Source organism: Equus caballus, chromosome 1, assembly GCF_041296265.1.
Source record: "Equus caballus isolate H_3958 breed thoroughbred chromosome 1, TB-T2T, whole genome shotgun sequence".
NCBI lineage: Eukaryota > Metazoa > Chordata > Mammalia > Perissodactyla > Equidae > Equus > Equus caballus.
The window spans coordinates 91,794,184-91,820,211 of NC_091684.1; the positions used below are offsets into that span (position 1 = coordinate 91,794,184).

Consider the following 26,028-nt stretch of genomic DNA (forward strand, 5'->3'; position numbering starts at 1 on the left):
TGACCGGGATGTCCCCATTTTTCCACAGCGAGCGAGTATGGCTCTTGGATTCGGTGGGGAAGACGTGGTTTATCTGGAGGACTTTTCCCTTCGGGGGTTCAAAGTCCGTTCTCTGAGGCAAGGCTCCCTCTCTGCCTCCCTGTCCTTCCCATTCGCCTCCCCGGAAGCCAGCTCTCCTCCCGGTTTCCTGGATCCCTTGGCCACGGTCCTCTGTTGCAAACACAGGCAGGTGCAAAGAAGATGCGAAAGGCTGCCCGAGCCACGCGAACGGAAAGCTGAAGCCAGGGAGCCAGGAAGGGCTGGCTGCTGAGGGAGGACGTGTCCTGTCAGGAGGCTTTTCAACTCCCTCTGACAGATGCGGCCTGGAGGGGCGGGGCCCGGCCGGGGCCCTGGGGTGGTAGGGGTCGGGTGTGAGGGGGTGGGTGGGGAGGCGGGGGGAGGCGGGAAGAGAGGGAGGCCCCCGAGTGAGGGGACACCAAAAGCCTCAGCCATCAAGACTCCTCATCTTTGCATCCAGCGTTCTCAAACTCAAAACGAACGCAAGCTCATCCACCAGGAGCAACGTAGCAGCGTTTCCAAGCGAGGCAGGACCGCCCGAAGGCGAAAGCAGAATGGGATCCCAGTCAGGTGGAGCTTGAAACTCAGACCCACCCACCCCCCTACCCCCCCACCACCTCCCCCCCTCCCCCCCACCCCGGGAAGGGGGCTTCTGGAAGGAAAAGCGAGACAAACTGACAGGGACAAACTTAGGTCGGGAAAGGAGTGTTGATTGTGAATGAGCCTCTCAAGGACAAGCGAGCGGGTACCAGGTTTTAGAAGATGACCTGCAGCGGCACAGACGCCAGCAAAGGCAGAAGCCATCCCGTCTTGGGTGAGGTGCCCGAGACGCGCCTCTCTAACCCAGTCCGCCCTGTCCTTGGAGAAGCGGGCGGTGTCTGGAAAAGCCTGACCAGGTGTCTTTCCTCGGTGGGCGGGGCTGGTCGCTTTGGGACCCGTTTGGGCCTCCCGGCACCGCCGTGGAATCCGTTCCACCTGACAGGACGACTCTACCCGGCGGCTGGGGCGGCGGGGGCGGGGCGCCGAGGGAAGGGCTGGGGTGTCACCGGAGCGGGAGCCGAGCGGGTGGGAAGAGGCCGAGGCCAGAGGGAGCCGGCGGGCGGCGTGTGCGGCGTCGGGGTCCCGGTCCCGGTCCCGGTCCCGGTCCCGCCGGGCTGGCCCCGATTGGCCCTGGGTTCGGGTGGGGCCGCGAGCTGGAAGGGTTGGGCTGTGGCGGGGAGGGGTTGGGCCCTGCCCATGGGCGGCGCCGGCGGGCCCGCGGTGCGGAGGGTGGCGGGGGGGGTGGGGGAGGGCTGGCTGGAGGGGTGGGGGGCGTCCGCGGAGGACGGAGGCCGGAGGCGGCAAAAGGCGAGGGAGGCAAAAGCCTACAGCACCCGGTATTCCCAGGCGGTCTCCCATCCAAGTACTAACCAGGCCCGACCCTGCTTAGCTTCCGAGATCAGACGAGATCGGGCGCGTTCAGGGTGGTATGGCCGTAGACGCTGGCGCCTGCCGCCGGCGCCCCTAAGAAGCCGCGCCGCGTCGCCCGGCCCGCGGCTCGCGCGCGCGCCCAGGCCTCTGTGACGCGCACCCGCCGCCGCCGGCGCCCCCTGCGCCCGCGCTCGGCCTGCCGCCTTCCTCCCGCTGCTGCCTCCCGCCGCGGCCGCCTCGGGCGCGGCCAGCGGGCCAGCCAAACCCTGCGCTGCCCCGCCCTGCTGCCCTCCCAGGGCGCGGAGGCCTGGAGCAGCCCGGGGTGCGAGGAGGCGGGGCGGGGCGGGCGACGGTGGGAAACGAGGGGTGGTGGGGGCGGGGATGGGGGCGGGGCGCCTGGCTGGGCGCTCTCCCCTCGCGGCCCGGGAACACTCCAGGCCGCCCTGGCCGCTCGGATCCGGCGATGGGTCGCAGGAGATGCGGCTGCTGGGAGGTGGGGGGCGCGGGGCACTTGGCCCGAGGCGTCGGGGCGTCGGGCCGCCGGGCCCGTGCTCCTCTGAGTCCCCTCCGGCCCGAGGGGCCTCCCAGCGGGAGCCCTGACCTCTGCGGCGCCGGCCGGGCCCCGACTTGCCCAAACCCAGGCGGAGCCACCGGCGCGACCAGAGGGCGTCAGCGGAAGCCCGCCGCGCTGCCCCTGAGGGCGCGGGGAGGCGGGGCGGCCACCCTTCCCCCCGCCAGCGCCGCCCAGGAGACCGGCACCCCGCCCCCAACCCGCCCCTCGCGGGGACCCTGGACAGCTCCTGCTGGCGCCAGCCCAGAGACCCAGAGACAGAGACAGAGACAGAGACACGGAGAAACAGAGAAACGGCGACACGGAGAGGATCCAAGACACGGACCTAGACAGACACCCACCCTGACCCAGAGAGGCTCTGCCCAAGAGCTCGCTTCCCCCCCAGGAGGGCGGTGGTGCTGGAGCTGGGCCCGGGCCAGGAGGCAGGGGCCCCGGGGCTGGCGATCACCCCTGGGGCCCTAGGCCGCGCAGACAGGCTCTCAGGAGTCCCGGGCTCCCGGCATCGCTGCCCCGCCATCGCCCAGGAACCACAGACAGGCACCGGAGCTCGCTGGCGCGCTCTGTCTGCGCTTGCGTGTGCGTGTGCGTGTGCGTGTGCGTGTTGTGCGAGTGGGTGTGTAGGCGTGTGTGTGTGTGTGTGTGTGTGCGCGCGCGCGCGCGCCTGTGTGTCTGTGTGCCTGTGTGTGTGCGCGTCCGGGTTTGCGTGTTCCTTTCTCTCCGCTTCTTCACTCTGGCTCTTTTCCTCTTTCTGCCGGGCACCCCCGACCTTACTGAGGTGATAGAAGGAGCAGGCAGAAAAGTCAGGGCCCAGAGAACTTGGCACGAGAAAGCAGCTCCATCTACCAGACATGTAGAAGCCCCTCCCCGACGACCGACCGCAGCGTCCCCGTTCTGCTCAAGTGCCGCTGGGGACGTTGCCCGGGATCTCCCGCCCGCTAGGTCACCGACGAAGGCGCCTCCGTTTTCCCAAGAGCGCGCTCGCGCCCAGGACGGAGGGAGGAGCAGCACGGTGTGACGACGGGGAGGAAGAGTCGCGTCCGAAGGCCCGTCGGTGCCTGCCGACGTCCCGGCTCTCCCTGTCTCGAGACCTCTGGGCTTCAGGGTTCTGTGCCGCAAGGCTTTCCCGCCGCAGCCCCCGGGACCCAGGGAGCGCTGTGTGCGCTGCCCGTCTCCAGCGTTTGGGCCCTGTGGGCCTTCTTGCGTCCCACTGGAAAGGGGACCCTGGGACGGAGAGAAGACGGGCAGGGGGCGGGCTTCGGCAAAGAGAGCGACGGCCATCCACAGACGTCCGACGAGGCCCTCCGGGGCGCCAAGCTCTCCATTTTCCACGGCACGTGTCCTCGTCAGGTTCTGCCACCTCTCGCCGGCATGCGTAGGCACACCGCTGGTCTTGCGGCCCCAGAGGCGAGGAGGCGAACGCCCCGGAGGCCGAGATTGGCACCCGCGTTCTCGGCTGCTGGGTGGCCAGCACCTAGGAGAGTGTCTGGCCGGAAGCAGCCAGGCGATCGATCCCTGGGTGCTGGATGAGCCTCGGCGGCAAGAAGTAGGCTCGTGGGGAAGGACGGCGGCCGAGGCCCGGGCCCCCACCGAGGCCGCGCTCCGTGCTGAGCGGTCCGCTCCGTGTTTCCCGCTTGCGTTCTCACCAGCACTCGCCCCCGCAAGGAGGCACGAACTCCAGGACCCCCTCGCACCAGATGAGGAAAGCGCAGCTCAGGGAGGGCACGTCACTCGCGGGAGACGGCGGCCCTTGGGTTTCAGCTCAGGACTTCGGTCTCCCGAGCCTGCGTTTCGGGGCAAGGCTCCGGTCCCGCGCTCCGGGAAACTGACAGGGACGCAGTCCCGCTTCTCCCCGCAGAAGGTGCTCCTCGGAGATCAGATCCGGGGACCCGTCAGAACCACCCCGGGCACGAGCTGGCAGGGAGCGACGCGCACCGCCCCTGCCCCCCCATCCCGCAGCCCGCGGCCCGCCGCCCGCAGCCCGCAGCCCGCAGCCCGCAGCCCGCAGCCCGAGGAAGCGAGGAGCAGGCGATAGAGGCGCTGGGTTGGCAGGAGGGGACACGGGGCCGGCAGGAGAAGCGAACCGCGGAGAGACTCCCTCCCAGGACGACGATGGCTGAACGGGGAGAGGAGGGAGCTTTGGGTCCTCTCTCGTCCTGCTTTGACCGGGATGTCCCCATTTTTCCACAGCGAGCGAGTATGGCTCTTGGATTCGGTGGGGAAGACGTGGTTTATCTGGAGGACTTTTCCCTTCGGGGGTTCAAAGTCCGTTCTCTGAGGCAAGGCTCCCTCTCTGCCTCCCTGTCCTTCCCATTCGCCTCCCCGGAAGCCAGCTCTCCTCCCGGTTTCCTGGATCCCTTGGCCACGGTCCTCTGTTGCAAACACAGGCAGGTGCAAAGAAGATGCGAAAGGCTGCCCGAGCCACGCGAACGGAAAGCTGAAGCCAGGGAGCCAGGAAGGGCTGGCTGCTGAGGGAGGACGTGTCCTGTCAGGAGGCTTTTCAACTCCCTCTGACAGATGCGGCCTGGAGGGGCGGGGCCCGGCCGGGGCCCTGGGGTGGTAGGGGTCGGGTGTGAGGGGGTGGGTGGGGAGGCGGGGGGAGGCGGGAAGAGAGGGAGGCCCCCGAGTGAGGGGACACCAAAAGCCTCAGCCATCAAGACTCCTCATCTTTGCATCCAGCGTTCTCAAACTCAAAACGAACGCAAGCTCATCCACCAGGAGCAACGTAGCAGCGTTTCCAAGCGAGGCAGGACCGCCCGAAGGCGAAAGCAGAATGGGATCCTAGTCAGGTGGAGCTTGAAACTCAGACCCACCCACCCCCCTACCCCCCCACCACCTCCCCCCCTCCCCGCCACCCCGGGAAGGGGGCTTCTGGAAGGAAAAGCGAGACAAACTGACAGGGACAAACTTAGGTCGGGAAAGGAGTGTTGATTGTGAATGAGCCTCTCAAGGACAAGCGAGCGGGTACCAGGTTTTAGAAGATGACCTGCAGCGGCACAGACGCCAGCAAAGGCAGAAGCCATCCCGTCTTGGGTGAGGTGCCCGAGACGCGCCTCTCTAACCCAGTCCGCCCTGTCCTTGGAGAAGCGGGCGGTGTCTGGAAAAGCCTGACCAGGTGTCTTTCCTCGGTGGGCGGGGCTGGTCGCTTTGGGACCCGTTTGGGCCTCCCGGCACCGCCGTGGAATCCGTTCCACCTGACAGGACGACTCTACCCGGCGGCTGGGGCGGCGGGGGCGGGGCGCCGAGGGAAGGGCTGGGGTGTCACCGGAGCGGGAGCCGAGCGGGTGGGAAGAGGCCGAGGCCAGAGGGAGCCGGCGGGCGGCGTGTGCGGCGTCGGGGTCCCGGTCCCGGTCCCGGTCCCGGTCCCGCCGGGCTGGCCCCGATTGGCCCTGGGTTCGGGTGGGGCCGCGAGCTGGAAGGGTTGGGCTGTGGCGGGGAGGGGTTGGGCCCTGCCCATGGGCGGCGCCGGCGGGCCCGCGGTGCGGAGGGTGGCGGGGGGGGTGGGGGAGGGCTGGCTGGAGGGGTGGGGGGCGTCCGCGGAGGACGGAGGCCGGAGGCGGCAAAAGGCGAGGGAGGCAAAAGCCTACAGCACCCGGTATTCCCAGGCGGTCTCCCATCCAAGTACTAACCAGGCCCGACCCTGCTTAGCTTCCGAGATCAGACGAGATCGGGCGCGTTCAGGGTGGTATGGCCGTAGACGCTGGCGCCTGCCGCCGGCGCCCCTAAGAAGCCGCGCCGCGTCGCCCGGCCCGCGGCTCGCGCGCGCGCCCAGGCCTCTGTGACGCGCACCCGCCGCCGCCGGCGCCCCCTGCGCCCGCGCTCGGCCTGCCGCCTTCCTCCCGCTGCTGCCTCCCGCCGCGGCCGCCTCGGGCGCGGCCAGCGGGCCAGCCAAACCCTGCGCTGCCCCGCCCTGCTGCCCTCCCAGGGCGCGGAGGCCTGGAGCAGCCCGGGGTGCGAGGAGGCGGGGCGGGGCGGGCGGCGGTGGGAAACGAGGGGTGGTGGGGGCGGGGATGGGGGCGGGGCGCCTGGCTGGGCGCTCTCCCCTCGCGGCCCGGGAACACTCCAGGCCGCCCTGGCCGCTCGGATCCGGCGATGGGTCGCAGGAGATGCGGCTGCTGGGAGGTGGGGGGCGCGGGGCACTTGGCCCGAGGCGTCGGGGCGTCGGGCCGCCGGGCCCGTGCTCCTCTGAGTCCCCTCCGGCCCGAGGGGCCTCCCAGCGGGAGCCCTGACCTCTGCGGCGCCGGCCGGGCCCCGACTTGCCCAAACCCAGGCGGAGCCACCGGCGCGACCAGAGGGCGTCAGCGGAAGCCCGCCGCGCTGCCCCTGAGGGCGCGGGGAGGCGGGGCGGCCACCCTTCCTCCCGCCAGCGCCGCCCAGGAGACCGGCACCCCGCCCCCAACCCGCCCCTCGCGGGGACCCTGGACAGCTCCTGCTGGCGCCAGCCCAGAGACCCAGAGACAGAGACAGAGACAGAGACACGGAGAAACAGAGAAACGGCGACACGGAGAGGATCCAAGACACGGACCTAGACAGACACCCACCCTGACCCAGAGAGGCTCTGCCCAAGAGCTCGCTTCCCCCCCAGGAGGGCGGTGGTGCTGGAGCTGGGCCCGGGCCAGGAGGCAGGGGCCCCGGGGCTGGCGATCACCCCTGGGGCCCTAGGCCGCGCAGACAGGCTCTCAGGAGTCCCGGGCTCCCGGCATCGCTGCCCCGCCATCGCCCAGGAACCACAGACAGGCACCGGAGCTCGCTGGCGCGCTCTGTCTGCGCTTGCGTGTGCGTGTGCGTGTGCGTGTGCGTGTTGTGCGAGTGGGTGTGTAGGCGTGTGTGTGTGTGTGTGTGTGTGCGCGCGCGCGCGCGCCTGTGTGTCTGTGTGCCTGTGTGTGTGCGCGTCCGGGTTTGCGTGTTCCTTTCTCTCCGCTTCTTCACTCTGGCTCTTTTCCTCTTTCTGCCGGGCACCCCCGACCTTACTGAGGTGATAGAAGGAGCAGGCAGAAAAGTCAGGGCCCAGAGAACTTGGCACGAGAAAGCAGCTCCATCTACCAGACATGTAGAAGCCCCTCCCCGACGACCGACCGCAGCGTCCCCGTTCTGCTCAAGTGCCGCTGGGGACGTTGCCCGGGATCTCCCGCCCGCTAGGTCACCGACGAAGGCGCCTCCGTTTTCCCAAGAGCGCGCTCGCGCCCAGGACGGAGGGAGGAGCAGCACGGTGTGACGACGGGGAGGAAGAGTCGCGTCCGAAGGCCCGTCGGTGCCTGCCGACGTCCCGGCTCTCCCTGTCTCGAGACCTCTGGGCTTCAGGGTTCTGTGCCGCAAGGCTTTCCCGCCGCAGCCCCCGGGACCCAGGGCGCGCTGTGTGCGCTGCCCATCTCCAGCGTTTGGGCCCTGTGGGCCTTCTTGCGTCCCACTGGAAAGGGGACCCTGGGACGGAGAGAAGACGGGCAGGGGGCGGGCTTCGGCAAAGAGAGCGACGGCCATCCACAGACGTCCGACGAGGCCCTCCGGGGCGCCAAGCTCTCCATTTTCCACGGCACGTGTCCTCGTCAGGTTCTGCCACCTCTCGCCGGCATGCGTAGGCACACCGCTGGTCTTGCGGCCCCAGAGGCGAGGAGGCGAACGCCCCGGAGGCCGAGATTGGCACCCGCGTTCTCGGCTGCTGGGTGGCCAGCACCTAGGAGAGTGTCTGGCCGGAAGCAGCCAGGCGATCGATCCCTGGGTGCTGGATGAGCCTTGGCGGCAAGAAGTAGGCTCGTGGGGAAGGACGGCGGCCGAGGCCCGGGCCCCCACCGAGGCCGCGCTCCGTGCTGAGCGGTCCGCTCCGTGTTTCCCGCTTGCGTTCTCACCAGCACTCGCCCCCGCAAGGAGGCACGAACTCCAGGACCCCCTCGCACCAGATGAGGAAAGCGCAGCTCAGGGAGGGCACGTCACTCGCGGGAGACGGCGGCCCTTGGGTTTCAGCTCAGGACTTCGGTCTCCCGAGCCTGCGTTTCGGGGCAAGGCTCCGGTCCCGCGCTCCGGGAAACTGACAGGGACGCAGTCCCGCTTCTCCCCGCAGAAGGTGCTCCTCGGAGATCAGATCCGGGGACCCGTCAGAACCACCCCGGGCACGAGCTGGCAGGGAGCGACGCGCACCGCCCCTGCCCCCCCATCCCGCAGCCCGCGGCCCGCAGCCCGCAGCCCGCAGCCCGCAGCCCGCAGCCCGCAGCCCGAGGAAGCGAGGAGCAGGCGATAGAGGCGCTGGGTTGGCAGGAGGGGAAACGGGGCCGGCAGGAGAAGCGAACCGCGGAGAGACTCCCTCCCAGGACGACGATGGCTGAACGGGGAGAGGAGGGAGCTTTGGGTCCTCTCTCGTCCTGCTTTGACCGGGATGTCCCCATTTTTCCACAGCGAGCGAGTATGGCTCTTGGATTCGGTGGGGAAGACGTGGTTTATCTGGAGGACTTTTCCCTTCGGGGGTTCAAAGTCCGTTCTCTGAGGCAAGGCTCCCTCTCTGCCTCCCTGTCCTTCCCATTCGCCTCCCCGGAAGCCAGCTCTCCTCCCGGTTTCCTGGATCCCTTGGCCACGGTCCTCTGTTGCAAACACAGGCAGGTGCAAAGAAGATGCGAAAGGCTGCCCGAGCCACGCGAACGGAAAGCTGAAGCCAGGGAGCCAGGAAGGGCTGGCTGCTGAGGGAGGACGTGTCCTGTCAGGAGGCTTTTCAACTCCCTCTGACAGATGCGGCCTGGAGGGGCGGGGCCCGGCCGGGGCCCTGGGGTGGTAGGGGTCGGGTGTGAGGGGGTGGGTGGGGAGGCGGGGGGAGGCGGGAAGAGAGGGAGGCCCCCGAGTGAGGGGACACCAAAAGCCTCAGCCATCAAGACTCCTCATCTTTGCATCCAGCGTTCTCAAACTCAAAACGAACGCAAGCTCATCCACCAGGAGCAACGTAGCAGCGTTTCCAAGCGAGGCAGGACCGCCCGAAGGCGAAAGCAGAATGGGATCCTAGTCAGGTGGAGCTTGAAACTCAGACCCACCCACCCCCCTACCCCCCCACCACCTCCCCCCCTCCCCGCCACCCCGGGAAGGGGGCTTCTGGAAGGAAAAGCGAGACAAACTGACAGGGACAAACTTAGGTCGGGAAAGGAGTGTTGATTGTGAATGAGCCTCTCAAGGACAAGCGAGCGGGTACCAGGTTTTAGAAGATGACCTGCAGCGGCACAGACGCCAGCAAAGGCAGAAGCCATCCCGTCTTGGGTGAGGTGCCCGAGACGCGCCTCTCTAACCCAGTCCGCCCTGTCCTTGGAGAAGCGGGCGGTGTCTGGAAAAGCCTGACCAGGTGTCTTTCCTCGGTGGGCGGGGCTGGTCGCTTTGGGACCCGTTTGGGCCTCCCGGCACCGCCGTGGAATCCGTTCCACCTGACAGGACGACTCTACCCGGCGGCTGGGGCGGCGGGGGCGGGGCGCCGAGGGAAGGGCTGGGGTGTCACCGGAGCGGGAGCCGAGCGGGTGGGAAGAGGCCGAGGCCAGAGGGAGCCGGCGGGCGGCGTGTGCGGCGTCGGGGTCCCGGTCCCGGTCCCGGTCCCGGTCCCGCCGGGCTGGCCCCGATTGGCCCTGGGTTCGGGTGGGGCCGCGAGCTGGAAGGGTTGGGCTGTGGCGGGGAGGGGTTGGGCCCTGCCCATGGGCGGCGCCGGCGGGCCCGCGGTGCGGAGGGTGGCGGGGGGGGTGGGGGAGGGCTGGCTGGAGGGGTGGGGGGCGTCCGCGGAGGACGGAGGCCGGAGGCGGCAAAAGGCGAGGGAGGCAAAAGCCTACAGCACCCGGTATTCCCAGGCGGTCTCCCATCCAAGTACTAACCAGGCCCGACCCTGCTTAGCTTCCGAGATCAGACGAGATCGGGCGCGTTCAGGGTGGTATGGCCGTAGACGCTGGCGCCTGCCGCCGGCGCCCCTAAGAAGCCGCGCCGCGTCGCCCGGCCCGCGGCTCGCGCGCGCGCCCAGGCCTCTGTGACGCGCACCCGCCGCCGCCGGCGCCCCCTGCGCCCGCGCTCGGCCTGCCGCCTTCCTCCCGCTGCTGCCTCCCGCCGCGGCCGCCTCGGGCGCGGCCAGCGGGCCAGCCAAACCCTGCGCTGCCCCGCCCTGCTGCCCTCCCAGGGCGCGGAGGCCTGGAGCAGCCCGGGGTGCGAGGAGGCGGGGCGGGGCGGGCGGCGGTGGGAAACGAGGGGTGGTGGGGGCGGGGATGGGGGCGGGGCGCCTGGCTGGGCGCTCTCCCCTCGCGGCCCGGGAACACTCCAGGCCGCCCTGGCCGCTCGGATCCGGCGATGGGTCGCAGGAGATGCGGCTGCTGGGAGGTGGGGGGCGCGGGGCACTTGGCCCGAGGCGTCGGGGCGTCGGGCCGCCGGGCCCGTGCTCCTCTGAGTCCCCTCCGGCCCGAGGGGCCTCCCAGCGGGAGCCCTGACCTCTGCGGCGCCGGCCGGGCCCCGACTTGCCCAAACCCAGGCGGAGCCACCGGCGCGACCAGAGGGCGTCAGCGGAAGCCCGCCGCGCTGCCCCTGAGGGCGCGGGGAGGCGGGGCGGCCACCCTTCCTCCCGCCAGCGCCGCCCAGGAGACCGGCACCCCGCCCCCAACCCGCCCCTCGCGGGGACCCTGGACAGCTCCTGCTGGCGCCAGCCCAGAGACCCAGAGACAGAGACAGAGACAGAGACACGGAGAAACAGAGAAACGGCGACACGGAGAGGATCCAAGACACGGACCTAGACAGACACCCACCCTGACCCAGAGAGGCTCTGCCCAAGAGCTCGCTTCCCCCCCAGGAGGGCGGTGGTGCTGGAGCTGGGCCCGGGCCAGGAGGCAGGGGCCCCGGGGCTGGCGATCACCCCTGGGGCCCTAGGCCGCGCAGACAGGCTCTCAGGAGTCCCGGGCTCCCGGCATCGCTGCCCCGCCATCGCCCAGGAACCACAGACAGGCACCGGAGCTCGCTGGCGCGCTCTGTCTGCGCTTGCGTGTGCGTGTGCGTGTGCGTGTGCGTGTTGTGCGAGTGGGTGTGTAGGCGTGTGTGTGTGTGTGTGTGTGTGCGCGCGCGCGCGCGCCTGTGTGTCTGTGTGCCTGTGTGTGTGCGCGTCCGGGTTTGCGTGTTCCTTTCTCTCCGCTTCTTCACTCTGGCTCTTTTCCTCTTTCTGCCGGGCACCCCCGACCTTACTGAGGTGATAGAAGGAGCAGGCAGAAAAGTCAGGGCCCAGAGAACTTGGCACGAGAAAGCAGCTCCATCTACCAGACATGTAGAAGCCCCTCCCCGACGACCGACCGCAGCGTCCCCGTTCTGCTCAAGTGCCGCTGGGGACGTTGCCCGGGATCTCCCGCCCGCTAGGTCACCGACGAAGGCGCCTCCGTTTTCCCAAGAGCGCGCTCGCGCCCAGGACGGAGGGAGGAGCAGCACGGTGTGACGACGGGGAGGAAGAGTCGCGTCCGAAGGCCCGTCGGTGCCTGCCGACGTCCCGGCTCTCCCTGTCTCGAGACCTCTGGGCTTCAGGGTTCTGTGCCGCAAGGCTTTCCCGCCGCAGCCCCCGGGACCCAGGGCGCGCTGTGTGCGCTGCCCATCTCCAGCGTTTGGGCCCTGTGGGCCTTCTTGCGTCCCACTGGAAAGGGGACCCTGGGACGGAGAGAAGACGGGCAGGGGGCGGGCTTCGGCAAAGAGAGCGACGGCCATCCACAGACGTCCGACGAGGCCCTCCGGGGCGCCAAGCTCTCCATTTTCCACGGCACGTGTCCTCGTCAGGTTCTGCCACCTCTCGCCGGCATGCGTAGGCACACCGCTGGTCTTGCGGCCCCAGAGGCGAGGAGGCGAACGCCCCGGAGGCCGAGATTGGCACCCGCGTTCTCGGCTGCTGGGTGGCCAGCACCTAGGAGAGTGTCTGGCCGGAAGCAGCCAGGCGATCGATCCCTGGGTGCTGGATGAGCCTTGGCGGCAAGAAGTAGGCTCGTGGGGAAGGACGGCGGCCGAGGCCCGGGCCCCCACCGAGGCCGCGCTCCGTGCTGAGCGGTCCGCTCCGTGTTTCCCGCTTGCGTTCTCACCAGCACTCGCCCCCGCAAGGAGGCACGAACTCCAGGACCCCCTCGCACCAGATGAGGAAAGCGCAGCTCAGGGAGGGCACGTCACTCGCGGGAGACGGCGGCCCTTGGGTTTCAGCTCAGGACTTCGGTCTCCCGAGCCTGCGTTTCGGGGCAAGGCTCCGGTCCCGCGCTCCGGGAAACTGACAGGGACGCAGTCCCGCTTCTCCCCGCAGAAGGTGCTCCTCGGAGATCAGATCCGGGGACCCGTCAGAACCACCCCGGGCACGAGCTGGCAGGGAGCGACGCGCACCGCCCCTGCCCCCCCATCCCGCAGCCCGCGGCCCGCAGCCCGCAGCCCGCAGCCCGCAGCCCGCAGCCCGAGGAAGCGAGGAGCAGGCGATAGAGGCGCTGGGTTGGCAGGAGGGGAAACGGGGCCGGCAGGAGAAGCGAACCGCGGAGAGACTCCCTCCCAGGACGACGATGGCTGAACGGGGAGAGGAGGGAGCTTTGGGTCCTCTCTCGTCCTGCTTTGACCGGGATGTCCCCATTTTTCCACAGCGAGCGAGTATGGCTCTTGGATTCGGTGGGGAAGACGTGGTTTATCTGGAGGACTTTTCCCTTCGGGGGTTCAAAGTCCGTTCTCTGAGGCAAGGCTCCCTCTCTGCCTCCCTGTCCTTCCCATTCGCCTCCCCGGAAGCCAGCTCTCCTCCCGGTTTCCTGGATCCCTTGGCCACGGTCCTCTGTTGCAAACACAGGCAGGTGCAAAGAAGATGCGAAAGGCTGCCCGAGCCACGCGAACGGAAAGCTGAAGCCAGGGAGCCAGGAAGGGCTGGCTGCTGAGGGAGGACGTGTCCTGTCAGGAGGCTTTTCAACTCCCTCTGACAGATGCGGCCTGGAGGGGCGGGGCCCGGCCGGGGCCCTGGGGTGGTAGGGGTCGGGTGTGAGGGGGTGGGTGGGGAGGCGGGGGGAGGCGGGAAGAGAGGGAGGCCCCCGAGTGAGGGGACACCAAAAGCCTCAGCCATCAAGACTCCTCATCTTTGCATCCAGCGTTCTCAAACTCAAAACGAACGCAAGCTCATCCACCAGGAGCAACGTAGCAGCGTTTCCAAGCGAGGCAGGACCGCCCGAAGGCGAAAGCAGAATGGGATCCTAGTCAGGTGGAGCTTGAAACTCAGACCCACCCACCCCCCTACCCCCCACCACCTCCCCCCCTCCCCGCCACCCCGGGAAGGGGGCTTCTGGAAGGAAAAGCGAGACAAACTGACAGGGACAAACTTAGGTCGGGAAAGGAGTGTTGATTGTGAATGAGCCTCTCAAGGACAAGCGAGCGGGTACCGGGTTTTAGAAGATGACCTGCAGCGGCACAGACGCCAGCAAAGGCAGAAGCCATCCCGTCTTGGGTGAGGTGCCCGAGACGCGCCTCTCTAACCCAGTCCGCCCTGTCCTTGGAGAAGCGGGCGGTGTCTGGAAAAGCCTGACCAGGTGTCTTTCCTCGGTGGGCGGGGCTGGTCGCTTTGGGACCCGTTTGGGCCTCCCGGCACCGCCGTGGAATCCGTTCCACCTGACAGGACGACTCTACCCGGCGGCTGGGGCGGCGGGGGCGGGGCGCCGAGGGAAGGGCTGGGGTGTCACCGGAGCGGGAGCCGAGCGGGTGGGAAGAGGCCGAGGCCAGAGGGAGCCGGCGGGCGGCGTGTGCGGCGTCGGGGTCCCGGTCCCGGTCCCGGTCCCGGTCCCGCCGGGCTGGCCCCGATTGGCCCTGGGTTCGGGTGGGGCCGCGAGCTGGAAGGGTTGGGCTGTGGCGGGGAGGGGTTGGGCCCTGCCCATGGGCGGCGCCGGCGGGCCCGCGGTGCGGAGGGTGGCGGGGGGGGTGGGGGAGGGCTGGCTGGAGGGGTGGGGGGCGTCCGCGGAGGACGGAGGCCGGAGGCGGCAAAAGGCGAGGGAGGCAAAAGCCTACAGCACCCGGTATTCCCAGGCGGTCTCCCATCCAAGTACTAACCAGGCCCGACCCTGCTTATGCTTCCGAGATCAGACGAGATCGGGCGCGTTCAGGGTGGTATGGCCGTAGACGCTGGCGCCTGCCGCCGGCGCCCCTAAGAAGCCGCGCCGCGTCGCCCGGCCCGCGGCTCGCGCGCGCGCCTAGGCCTCTGTGACGCGCACCCGCCGCCGCCGGCGCCCCCTGCGCCCGCGCTCGGCCTGCCGCCTTCCTCCCGCTGCTGCCTCCCGCCGCGGCCGCCTCGGGCGCGGCCAGCGGGCCAGCCAAACCCTGCGCTGCCCCGCCCTGCTGCCCTCCCAGGGCGCGGAGGCCTGGAGCAGCCCGGGGTGCGAGGAGGCGGGGCGGGGCGGGCGGCGGTGGGAAACGAGGGGTGGTGGGGGCGGGGATGGGGGCGGGGCGCCTGGCTGGGCGCTCTCCCCTCGCGGCCCGGGAACACTCCAGGCCGCCCTGGCCGCTCGGATCCGGCGATGGGTCGCAGGAGATGCGGCTGCTGGGAGGTGGGGGGCGCGGGGCACTTGGCCCGAGGCGTCGGGGCGTCGGGCCGCCGGGCCCGTGCTCCTCTGAGTCCCCTCCGGCCCGAGGGGCCTCCCAGCGGGAGCCCTGACCTCTGCGGCGCCGGCCGGGCCCCGACTTGCCCAAACCCAGGCGGAGCCACCGGCGCGACCAGAGGGCGTCAGCGGAAGCCCGCCGCGCTGCCCCTGAGGGCGCGGGGAGGCGGGGCGGCCACCCTTCCTCCCGCCAGCGCCGCCCAGGAGACCGGCACCCCGCCCCCAACCCGCCCCTCGCGGGGACCCTGGACAGCTCCTGCTGGCGCCAGCCCAGAGACCCAGAGACAGAGACAGAGACAGAGACACGGAGAAACAGAGAAACGGCGACACGGAGAGGATCCAAGACACGGACCTAGACAGACACCCACCCTGACCCAGAGAGGCTCTGCCCAAGAGCTCGCTTCCCCCCCAGGAGGGCGGTGGTGCTGGAGCTGGGCCCGGGCCAGGAGGCAGGGGCCCCGGGGCTGGCGATCACCCCTGGGGCCCTAGGCCGCGCAGACAGGCTCTCAGGAGTCCCGGGCTCCCGGCATCGCTGCCCCGCCATCGCCCAGGAACCACAGACAGGCACCGGAGCTCGCTGGCGCGCTCTGTCTGCGCTTGCGTGTGCGTGTGCGTGTGCGTGTGCGTGTTGTGCGAGTGGGTGTGTAGGCGTGTGTGTGTGTGTGTGTGTGTGCGCGCGCGCGCGCGCCTGTGTGTCTGTGTGCCTGTGTGTGTGCGCGTCCGGGTTTGCGTGTTCCTTTCTCTCCGCTTCTTCACTCTGGCTCTTTTCCTCTTTCTGCCGGGCACCCCCGACCTTACTGAGGTGATAGAAGGAGCAGGCAGAAAAGTCAGGGCCCAGAGAACTTGGCACGAGAAAGCAGCTCCATCTACCAGACATGTAGAAGCCCCTCCCCGACGACCGACCGCAGCGTCCCCGTTCTGCTCAAGTGCCGCTGGGGACGTTGCCCGGGATCTCCCGCCCGCTAGGTCACCGACGAAGGCGCCTCCGTTTTCCCAAGAGCGCGCTCGCGCCCAGGACGGAGGGAGGAGCAGCACGGTGTGACGACGGGGAGGAAGAGTCGCGTCCGAAGGCCCGTCGGTGCCTGCCGACGTCCCGGCTCTCCCTGTCTCGAGACCTCTGGGCTTCAGGGTTCTGTGCCGCAAGGCTTTCCCGCCGCAGCCCCCGGGACCCAGGGCGCGCTGTGTGCGCTGCCCATCTCCAGCGTTTGGGCCCTGTGGGCCTTCTTGCGTCCCACTGGAAAGGGGACCCTGGGACGGAGAGAAGACGGGCAGGGGGCGGGCTTCGGCAAAGAGAGCGACGGCCATCCACAGACGTCCGACGAGGCCCTCCGGGGCGCCAAGCTCTCCATTTTCCACGGCACGTGTCCTCGTCAGGTTCTGCCACCTCTCGCCGGCATGCGTAGGCACACCGCTGGTCTTGCGGCCCCAGAGGCGAGGAGGCGAACGCCCCGGAGGCCGAGATTGGCACCCGCGTTCTCGGCTGCTGGGTGGCCAGCACCTAGGAGAGTGTCTGGCCGGAAGCAGCCAGGCGATCGATCCCTGGGTGCTGGATGAGCCTTGGCGGCAAGAAGTAGGCTCGTGGGGAAGGACGGCGGCCGAGGCCCGGGCCCCCACCGAGGCCGCGCTCCGTGCTGAGCGGTCCGCTCCGTGTTTCCCGCTTGCGTTCTCACCAGCACTCGCCCCCGCAAGGAGGCACGAACTCCAGGACCCCCTCGCACCAGATGAGGAAAGCGCAGCTCAGGGAGGGCACGTCACTCGCGGGAGACGGCGGCCCTTGGGTTTCAGCTCAGGACTTCGGTCTCCCGAGCCTGCGTTTCGGGGCAAGGCTCCGGTCCCGCGCTCCGGGAAACTGACAGGGACGCAGTCCCGCTTCTCCCCGCAGAAGGTGCTCCTCGGAGATCAGATCCGGGGACCCGTCAGAACCACCCCGGGCACGAGCTGGCAGGGAGCGACGCGCACCGCCCCTGCCCCCCCATCCCGCAGCCCGCGGCCCGCAGCCCGCAGCCCGCAGCCCGCAGCCCGCAGCCCGAGGAAGCGAGGAGCAGGCGATAGAGGCGCTGGGTTGGCAGGAGGGGAAACGGGGCCGGCAGGAGAAGCGAACCGCGGAGAGACTCCCTCCCAGGACGACGATGGCTGAACGGGGAGAGGAGGGAGCTTTGGGTCCTCTCTCGTCCTGCTTTGACCGGGATGTCCCCATTTTTCCACAGCGAGCGAGTATGGCTCTTGGATTCGGTGGGGAAGACGTGGTTTATCTGGAGGACTTTTCCCTTCGGGGGTTCAAAGTCCGTTCTCTGAGGCAAGGCTCCCTCTCTGCCTCCCTGTCCTTCCCATTCGCCTCCCCGGAAGCCAGCTCTCCTCCCGGTTTCCTGGATCCCTTGGCCACGGTCCTCTGTTGCAAACACAGGCAGGTGCAAAGAAGATGCGAAAGGCTGCCCGAGCCACGCGAACGGAAAGCTGAAGCCAGGGAGCCAGGAAGGGCTGGCTGCTGAGGGAGGACGTGTCCTGTCAGGAGGCTTTTCAACTCCCTCTGACAGATGCGGCCTGGAGGGGCGGGGCCCGGCCGGGGCCCTGGGGTGGTAGGGGTCGGGTGTGAGGGGGTGGGTGGGGAGGCGGGGGGAGGCGGGAAGAGAGGGAGGCCCCCGAGTGAGGGGACACCAAAAGCCTCAGCCATCAAGACTCCTCATCTTTGCATCCAGCGTTCTCAAACTCAAAACGAACGCAAGCTCATCCACCAGGAGCAACGTAGCAGCGTTTCCAAGCGAGGCAGGACCGCCCGAAGGCGAAAGCAGAATGGGATCCTAGTCAGGTGGAGCTTGAAACTCAGACCCACCCACCCCCCTACCCCCCACCACCTCCCCCCCTCCCCGCCACCCCGGGAAGGGGGCTTCTGGAAGGAAAAGCGAGACAAACTGACAGGGACAAACTTAGGTCGGGAAAGGAGTGTTGATTGTGAATGAGCCTCTCAAGGACAAGCGAGCGGGTACCAGGTTTTAGAAGATGACCTGCAGCGGCACAGACGCCAGCAAAGGCAGAAGCCATCCCGTCTTGGGTGAGGTGCCCGAGACGCGCCTCTCTAACCCAGTCCGCCCTGTCCTTGGAGAAGCGGGCGGTGTCTGGAAAAGCCTGACCAGGTGTCTTTCCTCGGTGGGCGGGGCTGGTCGCTTTGGGACCCGTTTGGGCCTCCCGGCACCGCCGTGGAATCCGTTCCACCTGACAGGACGACTCTACCCGGCGGCTGGGGCGGCGGGGGCGGGGCGCCGAGGGAAGGGCTGGGGTGTCACCGGAGCGGGAGCCGAGCGGGTGGGAAGAGGCCGAGGCCAGAGGGAGCCGGCGGGCGGCGTGTGCGGCGTCGGGGTCCCGGTCCCGGTCCCGGTCCCGGTCCCGCCGGGCTGGCCCCGATTGGCCCTGGGTTCGGGTGGGGCCGCGAGCTGGAAGGGTTGGGCTGTGGCGGGGAGGGGTTGGGCCCTGCCCATGGGCGGCGCCGGCGGGCCCGCGGTGCGGAGGGTGGCGGGGGGGGTGGGGGAGGGCTGGCTGGAGGGGTGGGGGGCGTCCGCGGAGGACGGAGGCCGGAGGCGGCAAAAGGCGAGGGAGGCAAAAGCCTACAGCACCCGGTATTCCCAGGCGGTCTCCCATCCAAGTACTAACCAGGCCCGACCCTGCTTAGCTTCCGAGATCAGACGAGATCGGGCGCGTTCAGGGTGGTATGGCCGTAGACGCTGGCGCCTGCCGCCGGCGCCCCTAAGAAGCCGCGCCGCGTCGCCCGGCCCGCGGCTCGCGCGCGCGCCTAGGCCTCTGTGACGCGCACCCGCCGCCGCCGGCGCCCCCTGCGCCCGCGCTCGGCCTGCCGCCTTCCTCCCGCTGCTGCCTCCCGCCGCGGCCGCCTCGGGCGCGGCCAGCGGGCCAGCCAAACCCTGCGCTGCCCCGCCCTGCTGCCCTCCCAGGGCGCGGAGGCCTGGAGCAGCCCGGGGTGCGAGGAGGCGGGGCGGGGCGGGCGGCGGTGGGAAACGAGGGGTGGTGGGGGCGGGGATGGGGGCGGGGCGCCTGGCTGGGCGCTCTCCCCTCGCGGCCCGGGAACACTCCAGGCCGCCCTGGCCGCTCGGATCCGGCGATGGGTCGCAGGAGATGCGGCTGCTGGGAGGTGGGGGGCGCGGGGCACTTGGCCCGAGGCGTCGGGGCGTCGGGCCGCCGGGCCCGTGCTCCTCTGAGTCCCCTCCGGCCCGAGGGGCCTCCCAGCGGGAGCCCTGACCTCTGCGGCGCCGGCCGGGCCCCGACTTGCCCAAACCCAGGCGGAGCCACCGGCGCGACCAGAGGGCGTCAGCGGAAGCCCGCCGCGCTGCCCCTGAGGGCGCGGGGAGGCGGGGCGGCCACCCTTCCCCCCGCCAGCGCCGCCCAGGAGACCGGCACCCCGCCCCCAACCCGCCCCTCGCGGGGACCCTGGACAGCTCCTGCTGGCGCCAGCCCAGAGACCCAGAGACAGAGACAGAGACAGAGACACGGAGAAACAGAGAAACGGCGACACGGAGAGGATCCAAGACACGGACCTAGACAGACACCCACCCTGACCCAGAGAGGCTCTGCCCAAGAGCTCGCTTCCCCCCCAGGAGGGCGGTGGTGCTGGAGCTGGGCCCGGGCCAGGAGGCAGGGGCCCCGGGGCTGGCGATCACCCCTGGGGCCCTAGGCCGCGCAGACAGGCTCTCAGGAGTCCCGGGCTCCCGGCATCGCTGCCCCGCCATCGCCCAGGAACCACAGACAGGCACCGGAGCTCGCTGGCGCGCTCTGTCTGCGCTTGCGTGTGCGTGTGCGTGTGCGTGTGCGTGTTGTGCGAGTGGGTGTGTAGGCGTGTGTGTGTGTGTGTGTGTGTGCGCGCGCGCGCGCGCCTGTGTGTCTGTGTGCCTGTGTGTGTGCGCGTCCGGGTTTGCGTGTTCCTTTCTCTCCGCTTCTTCACTCTGGCTCTTTTCCTCTTTCTGCCGGGCACCCCCGACCTTACTGAGGTGATAGAAGGAGCAGGCAGAAAAGTCAGGGCCCAGAGAACTTGGCACGAGAAAGCAGCTCCATCTACCAGACATGTAGAAGCCCCTCCCCGACGACCGACCGCAGCGTCCCCGTTCTGCTCAAGTGCCGCTGGGGACGTTGCCCGGGATCTCCCGCCCGCTAGGTCACCGACGAAGGCGCCTCCGTTTTCCCAAGAGCGCGCTCGCGCCCAGGACGGAGGGAGGAGCAGCACGGTGTGACGACGGGGAGGAAGAGTCGCGTCCGAAGGCCCGTCGGTGCCTGCCGACGTCCCGGCTCTCCCTGTCTCGAGACCTCTGGGCTTCAGGGTTCTGTGCCGCAAGGCTTTCCCGCCGCAGCCCCCGGGACCCAGGGCGCGCTGTGTGCGCTGCCCATCTCCAGCGTTTGGGCCCTGTGGGCCTTCTTGCGTCCCACTGGAAAGGGGACCCTGGGACGGAGAGAAGACGGGCAGGGGGCGGGCTTCGGCAAAGAGAGCGACGGCCATCCACAGACGTCCGACGAGGCCCTCCGGGGCGCCAAGCTCTCCATTTTCCACGGCACGTGTCCTCGTCAGGTTCTGCCACCTCTCGCCGGCATGCGTAGGCACACCGCTGGTCTTGCGGCCCCAGAGGCGAGGAGGCGAACGCCCCGGAGGCCGAGATTGGCACCCGCGTTCTCGGCTGCTGGGTGGCCAGCACCTAGGAGAGTGTCTGGCCGGAAGCAGCCAGGCGATCGATCCCTGGGTGCTGGATGAGCCTTGGCGGCAAGAAGTAGGCTCGTGGGGAAGGACGGCGGCCGAGGCCCGGGCCCCCACCGAGGCCGCGCTCCGTGCTGAGCGGTCCGCTCCGTGTTTCCCGCTTGCGTTCTCACCAGCACTCGCCCCCGCAAGGAGGCACGAACTCCAGGACCCCCTCGCACCAGATGAGGAAAGCGCAGCTCAGGGAGGGCACGTCACTCGCGGGAGACGGCGGCCCTTGGGTTTCAGCTCAGGACTTCGGTCTCCCGAGCCTGCGTTTCGGGGCAAGGCTCCGGTCCCGCGCTCCGGGAAACTGACAGGGACGCAGTCCCGCTTCTCCCCGCAGAAGGTGCTCCTCGGAGATCAGATCCGGGGACCCGTCAGAACCACCCCGGGCACGAGCTGGCAGGGAGCGACGCGCACCGCCCCTGCCCCCCCATCCCGCAGCCCGCGGCCCGCAGCCCGCAGCCCGCAGCCCGCAGCCCGCAGCCCGAGGAAGCGAGGAGCAGGCGATAGAGGCGCTGGGTTGGCAGGAGGGGAAACGGGGCCGGCAGGAGAAGCGAACCGCGGAGAGACTCCCTCCCAGGACGACGATGGCTGAACGGGGAGAGGAGGGAGCTTTGGGTCCTCTCTCGTCCTGCTTTGACCGGGATGTCCCCATTTTTCCACAGCGAGCGAGTATGGCTCTTGGATTCGGTGGGGAAGACGTGGTTTATCTGGAGGACTTTTCCCTTCGGGGGTTCAAAGTCCGTTCTCTGAGGCAAGGCTCCCTCTCTGCCTCCCTGTCCTTCCCATTCGCCTCCCCGGAAGCCAGCTCTCCTCCCGGTTTCCTGGATCCCTTGGCCACGGTCCTCTGTTGCAAACACAGGCAGGTGCAAAGAAGATGCGAAAGGCTGCCCGAGCCACGCGAACGGAAAGCTGAAGCCAGGGAGCCAGGAAGGGCTGGCTGCTGAGGGAGGACGTGTCCTGTCAGGAGGCTTTTCAACTCCCTCTGACAGATGCGGCCTGGAGGGGCGGGGCCCGGCCGGGGCCCTGGGGTGGTAGGGGTCGGGTGTGAGGGGGTGGGTGGGGAGGCGGGGGGAGGCGGGAAGAGAGGGAGGCCCCCGAGTGAGGGGACACCAAAAGCCTCAGCCATCAAGACTCCTCATCTTTGCATCCAGCGTTCTCAAACTCAAAACGAACGCAAGCTCATCCACCAGGAGCAACGTAGCAGCGTTTCCAAGCGAGGCAGGACCGCCCGAAGGCGAAAGCAGAATGGGATCCTAGTCAGGTGGAGCTTGAAACTCAGACCCACCCACCCCCCTACCCCCCACCACCTCCCCCCCTCCCCGCCACCCCGGGAAGGGGGCTTCTGGAAGGAAAAGCGAGACAAACTGACAGGGACAAACTTAGGTCGGGAAAGGAGTGTTGATTGTGAATGAGCCTCTCAAGGACAAGCGAGCGGGTACCAGGTTTTAGAAGATGACCTGCAGCGGCACAGACGCCAGCAAAGGCAGAAGCCATCCCGTCTTGGGTGAGGTGCCCGAGACGCGCCTCTCTAACCCAGTCCGCCCTGTCCTTGGAGAAGCGGGCGGTGTCTGGAAAAGCCTGACCAGGTGTCTTTCCTCGGTGGGCGGGGCTGGTCGCTTTGGGACCCGTTTGGGCCTCCCGGCACCGCCGTGGAATCCGTTCCACCTGACAGGACGACTCTACCCGGCGGCTGGGGCGGCGGGGGCGGGGCGCCGAGGGAAGGGCTGGGGTGTCACCGGAGCGGGAGCCGAGCGGGTGGGAAGAGGCCGAGGCCAGAGGGAGCCGGCGGGCGGCGTGTGCGGCGTCGGGGTCCCGGTCCCGGTCCCGGTCCCGGTCCCGCCGGGCTGGCCCCGATTGGCCCTGGGTTCGGGTGGGGCCGCGAGCTGGAAGGGTTGGGCTGTGGCGGGGAGGGGTTGGGCCCTGCCCATGGGCGGCGCCGGCGGGCCCGCGGTGCGGAGGGTGGCGGGGGGGGTGGGGGAGGGCTGGCTGGAGGGGTGGGGGGCGTCCGCGGAGGACGGAGGCCGGAGGCGGCAAAAGGCGAGGGAGGCAAAAGCCTACAGCACCCGGTATTCCCAGGCGGTCTCCCATCCAAGTACTAACCAGGCCCGACCCTGCTTAGCTTCCGAGATCAGACGAGATCGGGCGCGTTCAGGGTGGTATGGCCGTAGACGCTGGCGCCTGCCGCCGGCGCCCCTAAGAAGCCGCGCCGCGTCGCCCGGCCCGCGGCTCGCGCGCGCGCCCAGGCCTCTGTGACGCGCACCCGCCGCCGCCGGCGCCCCCTGCGCCCGCGCTCGGCCTGCCGCCTTCCTCCCGCTGCTGCCTCCCGCCGCGGCCGCCTCGGGCGCGGCCAGCGGGCCAGCCAAACCCTGCGCTGCCCCGCCCTGCTGCCCTCCCAGGGCGCGGAGGCCTGGAGCAGCCCGGGGTGCGAGGAGGCGGGGCGGGGCGGGCGGCGGTGGGAAACGAGGGGTGGTGGGGGCGGGGATGGGGGCGGGGCGCCTGGCTGGGCGCTCTCCCCTCGCGGCCCGGGAACACTCCAGGCCGCCCTGGCCGCTCGGATCCGGCGATGGGTCGCAGGAGATGCGGCTGCTGGGAGGTGGGGGGCGCGGGGCACTTGGCCCGAGGCGTCGGGGCGTCGGGCCGCCGGGCCCGTGCTCCTCTGAGTCCCCTCCGGCCCGAGGGGCCTCCCAGCGGGAGCCCTGACCTCTGCGGCGCCGGCCGGGCCCCGACTTGCCCAAACCCAGGCGGAGCCACCGGCGCGACCAGAGGGCGTCAGCGGAAGCCCGCCGCGCTGCCCCTGAGGGCGCGGGGAGGCGGGGCGGCCACCCTTCCCCCCGCCAGCGCCGCCCAGGAGACCGGCACCCCGCCCCCAACCCGCCCCTCGCGGGGACCCTGGACAGCTCCTGCTGGCGCCAGCCCAGAGACCCAGAGACAGAGACAGAGACAGAGACACGGAGAAACAGAGAAACGGCGACACGGAGAGGATCCAAGACACGGACCTAGACAGACACCCACCCTGACCCAGAGAGGCTCTGCCCAAGAGCTCGCTTCCCCCCCAGGAGGGCGGTGGTGCTGGAGCTGGGCCCGGGCCAGGAGGCAGGGGCCCCGGGGCTGGCGATCACCCCTGGGGCCCTAGGCCGCGCAGACAGGCTCTCAGGAGTCCCGGGCTCCCGGCATCGCTGCCCCGCCATCGCCCAGGAACCACAGACAGGCACCGGAGCTCGCTGGCGCGCTCTGTCTGCGCTTGCGTGTGCGTGTGCGTGTTGTGCGAGTGGGTGTGTAGGCGTGTGTGTGTGTGTGTGTGTGCGCGCGCGCGCGCCTGTGTGTCTGTGTGCCTGTGTGTGTGCGCGTCCGGGTTTGCGTGTTCCTTTCTCTCCGCTTCTTCACTCTGGCTCTTTTCCTCTTTCTGCCGGGCACCCCCGACCTTACTGAGGTGATAGAAGGAGCAGGCAGAAAAGTCAGGGCCCAGAGAACTTGGCACGAGAAAGCAGCTCCATCTACCAGACATGTAGAAGCCCCTCCCCGACGACCGACCGCAGCGTCCCCGTTCTGCTCAAGTGCCGCTGGGGACGTTGCCCGGGATCTCCCGCCCGCTAGGTCACCGACGAAGGCGCCTCCGTTTTCCCAAGAGCGCGCTCGCGCCCAGGACGGAGGGAGGAGCAGCACGGTGTGACGACGGGGAGGAAGAGTCGCGTCCGAAGGCCCGTCGGTGCCTGCCGACGTCCCGGCTCTCCCTGTCTCGAGACCTCTGGGCTTCAGGGTTCTGTGCCGCAAGGCTTTCCCGCCGCACCCCCCGGGACCCAGGGCGCGCTGTGTGCGCTGCCCGTCTCCAGCGTTTGGGCCCTGTGGGCCTTCTTGCGTCCCACTGGAAAGGGGACCCTGGGACGGAGAGAAGACGGGCAGGGGGCGGGCTTCGGCAAAGAGAGCGACGGCCATCCACAGACGTCCGACGAGGCCCTCCGGGGCGCCAAGCTCTCCATTTTCCACGGCACGTGTCCTCGTCAGGTTCTGCCACCTCTCGCCGGCATGCGTAGGCACACCGCTGGTCTTGCGGCCCCAGAGGCGAGGAGGCGAACGCCCCGGAGGCCGAGATTGGCACCCGCGTTCTCGGCTGCTGGGTGGCCAGCACCTAGGAGAGTGTCTGGCCGGAAGCAGCCAGGCGATCGATCCCTGGGTGCTGGATGAGCCTCGGCGGCAAGAAGTAGGCTCGTGGGGAAGGACGGCGGCCGAGGCCCGGGCCCCCACCGAGGCCGCGCTCCGTGCTGAGCGGTCCGCTCCGTGTTTCCCGCTTGCGTTCTCACCAGCACTCGCCCCCGCAAGGAGGCACGAACTCCAGGACCCCCTCGCACCAGATGAGGAAAGCGCAGCTCAGGGAGGGCACGTCACTCGCGGGAGACGGCGGCCCTTGGGTTTCAGCTCAGGACTTCGGTCTCCCGAGCCTGCGTTTCGGGGCAAGGCTCCGGTCCCGCGCTCCGGGAAACTGACAGGGACGCAGTCCCGCTTCTCCCCGCAGAAGGTGCTCCTCGGAGATCAGATCCGGGGACCCGTCAGAACCACCCCGGGCACGAGCTGGCAGGGAGCGACGCGCACCGCCCCTCCCCCCCCATCCCGCAGCCCGCAGCCCGCAGCCCGCAGCCCGCAGCCCGCAGCCCGAGGAAGCGAGGAGCAGGCGATAGAGGCGCTGGGTTGGCAGGAGGGGAAACGGGGCCGGCAGGAGAAGCGAACCGCGGAGAGACTCCCTCCCAGGACGACGATGGCTGAACGGGGAGAGGAGGGAGCTTTGGGTCCTCTCTCGTCCTGCTTTGACCGGGATGTCCCCATTTTTCCACAGCGAGCGAGTATGGCTCTTGGATTCGGTGGGGAAGACGTGGTTTATCTGGAGGACTTTTCCCTTCGGGGGTTCAAAGTCCGTTCTCTGAGGCAAGGCTCCCTCTCTGCCTCCCTGTCCTTCCCATTCGCCTCCCCGGAAGCCAGCTCTCCTCCCGGTTTCCTGGATCCCTTGGCCACGGTCCTCTGTTGCAAACACAGGCAGGTGCAAAGAAGATGCGAAAGGCTGCCCGAGCCACGCGAACGGAAAGCTGAAGCCAGGGAGCCAGGAAGGGCTGGCTGCTGAGGGAGGACGTGTCCTGTCAGGAGGCTTTTCAACTCCCTCTGACAGATGCGGCCTGGAGGGGCGGGGCCCGGCCGGGGCCCTGGGGTGGTAGGGGTCGGGTGTGAGGGGGTGGGTGGGGAGGCGGGGGGAGGCGGGAAGAGAGGGAGGCCCCCGAGTGAGGGGACACCAAAAGCCTCAGCCATCAAGACTCCTCATCTTTGCATCCAGCATTCTCAAACTCAAAACGAACGCAAGCTCATCCACCAGGAGCAACGTAGCAGCGTTTCCAAGCGAGGCAGGACCGCCCGAAGGCGAAAGCAGAATGGGATCCCAGTCAGGTGGAGCTTGAAACTCAGACCCACCCACCCCCCTACCCCCCCACCCCGGGAAGGGGGCTTCTGGAAGGAAAAGCGAGACAAACTGACAGGGACAAACTTAGGTCGGGAAAGGAGTGTTGATTGTGAATGAGCCTCTCAAGGACAAGCGAGCGGGTACCAGGTTTTAGAAGATGACCTGCAGCGGCACAGACGCCAGCAAAGGCAGAAGCCATCCCGTCTTGGGTGAGGTGCCCGAGACGCGCCTCTCTAACCCAGTCCGCCCTGTCCTTGGA

At 69.4% G+C, this 26,028-nt stretch overlaps 6 non-coding genes across 6 annotated transcripts; all 6 read right to left on the reverse strand.

Moving 5' to 3' along the window:
* Window positions 1–1,418: 1,418 nt before the first annotated feature.
* LOC138919122 (5S ribosomal RNA) lies at window positions 1,419–1,537 on the reverse strand. The gene has a single exon (XR_011429057.1). It is a non-coding gene; the product is annotated as a 5S ribosomal RNA (ribosomal RNA).
* A 4,078-nt stretch (window positions 1,538–5,615) lies between these two features.
* Window positions 5,616–5,734, reverse strand: LOC138919124 (5S ribosomal RNA). The gene has a single exon (XR_011429058.1). It is a non-coding gene; the product is annotated as a 5S ribosomal RNA (ribosomal RNA).
* Window positions 5,735–9,812: 4,078 nt separating this feature from the next.
* Window positions 9,813–9,931, reverse strand: LOC138919125 (5S ribosomal RNA). Its single transcript, XR_011429059.1, has one exon. It is a non-coding gene; the product is annotated as a 5S ribosomal RNA (ribosomal RNA).
* A 4,070-nt stretch (window positions 9,932–14,001) lies between these two features.
* LOC138919250 (5S ribosomal RNA) lies at window positions 14,002–14,121 on the reverse strand. The gene has a single exon (XR_011429265.1). It is a non-coding gene; the product is annotated as a 5S ribosomal RNA (ribosomal RNA).
* A 4,070-nt stretch (window positions 14,122–18,191) lies between these two features.
* On the reverse strand, window positions 18,192–18,310 carry LOC138919126 (5S ribosomal RNA). The gene has a single exon (XR_011429060.1). It is a non-coding gene; the product is annotated as a 5S ribosomal RNA (ribosomal RNA).
* A 4,070-nt stretch (window positions 18,311–22,380) lies between these two features.
* Window positions 22,381–22,499, reverse strand: LOC138919127 (5S ribosomal RNA). The gene has a single exon (XR_011429063.1). It is a non-coding gene; the product is annotated as a 5S ribosomal RNA (ribosomal RNA).
* Window positions 22,500–26,028: the final 3,529 nt, after the last annotated feature.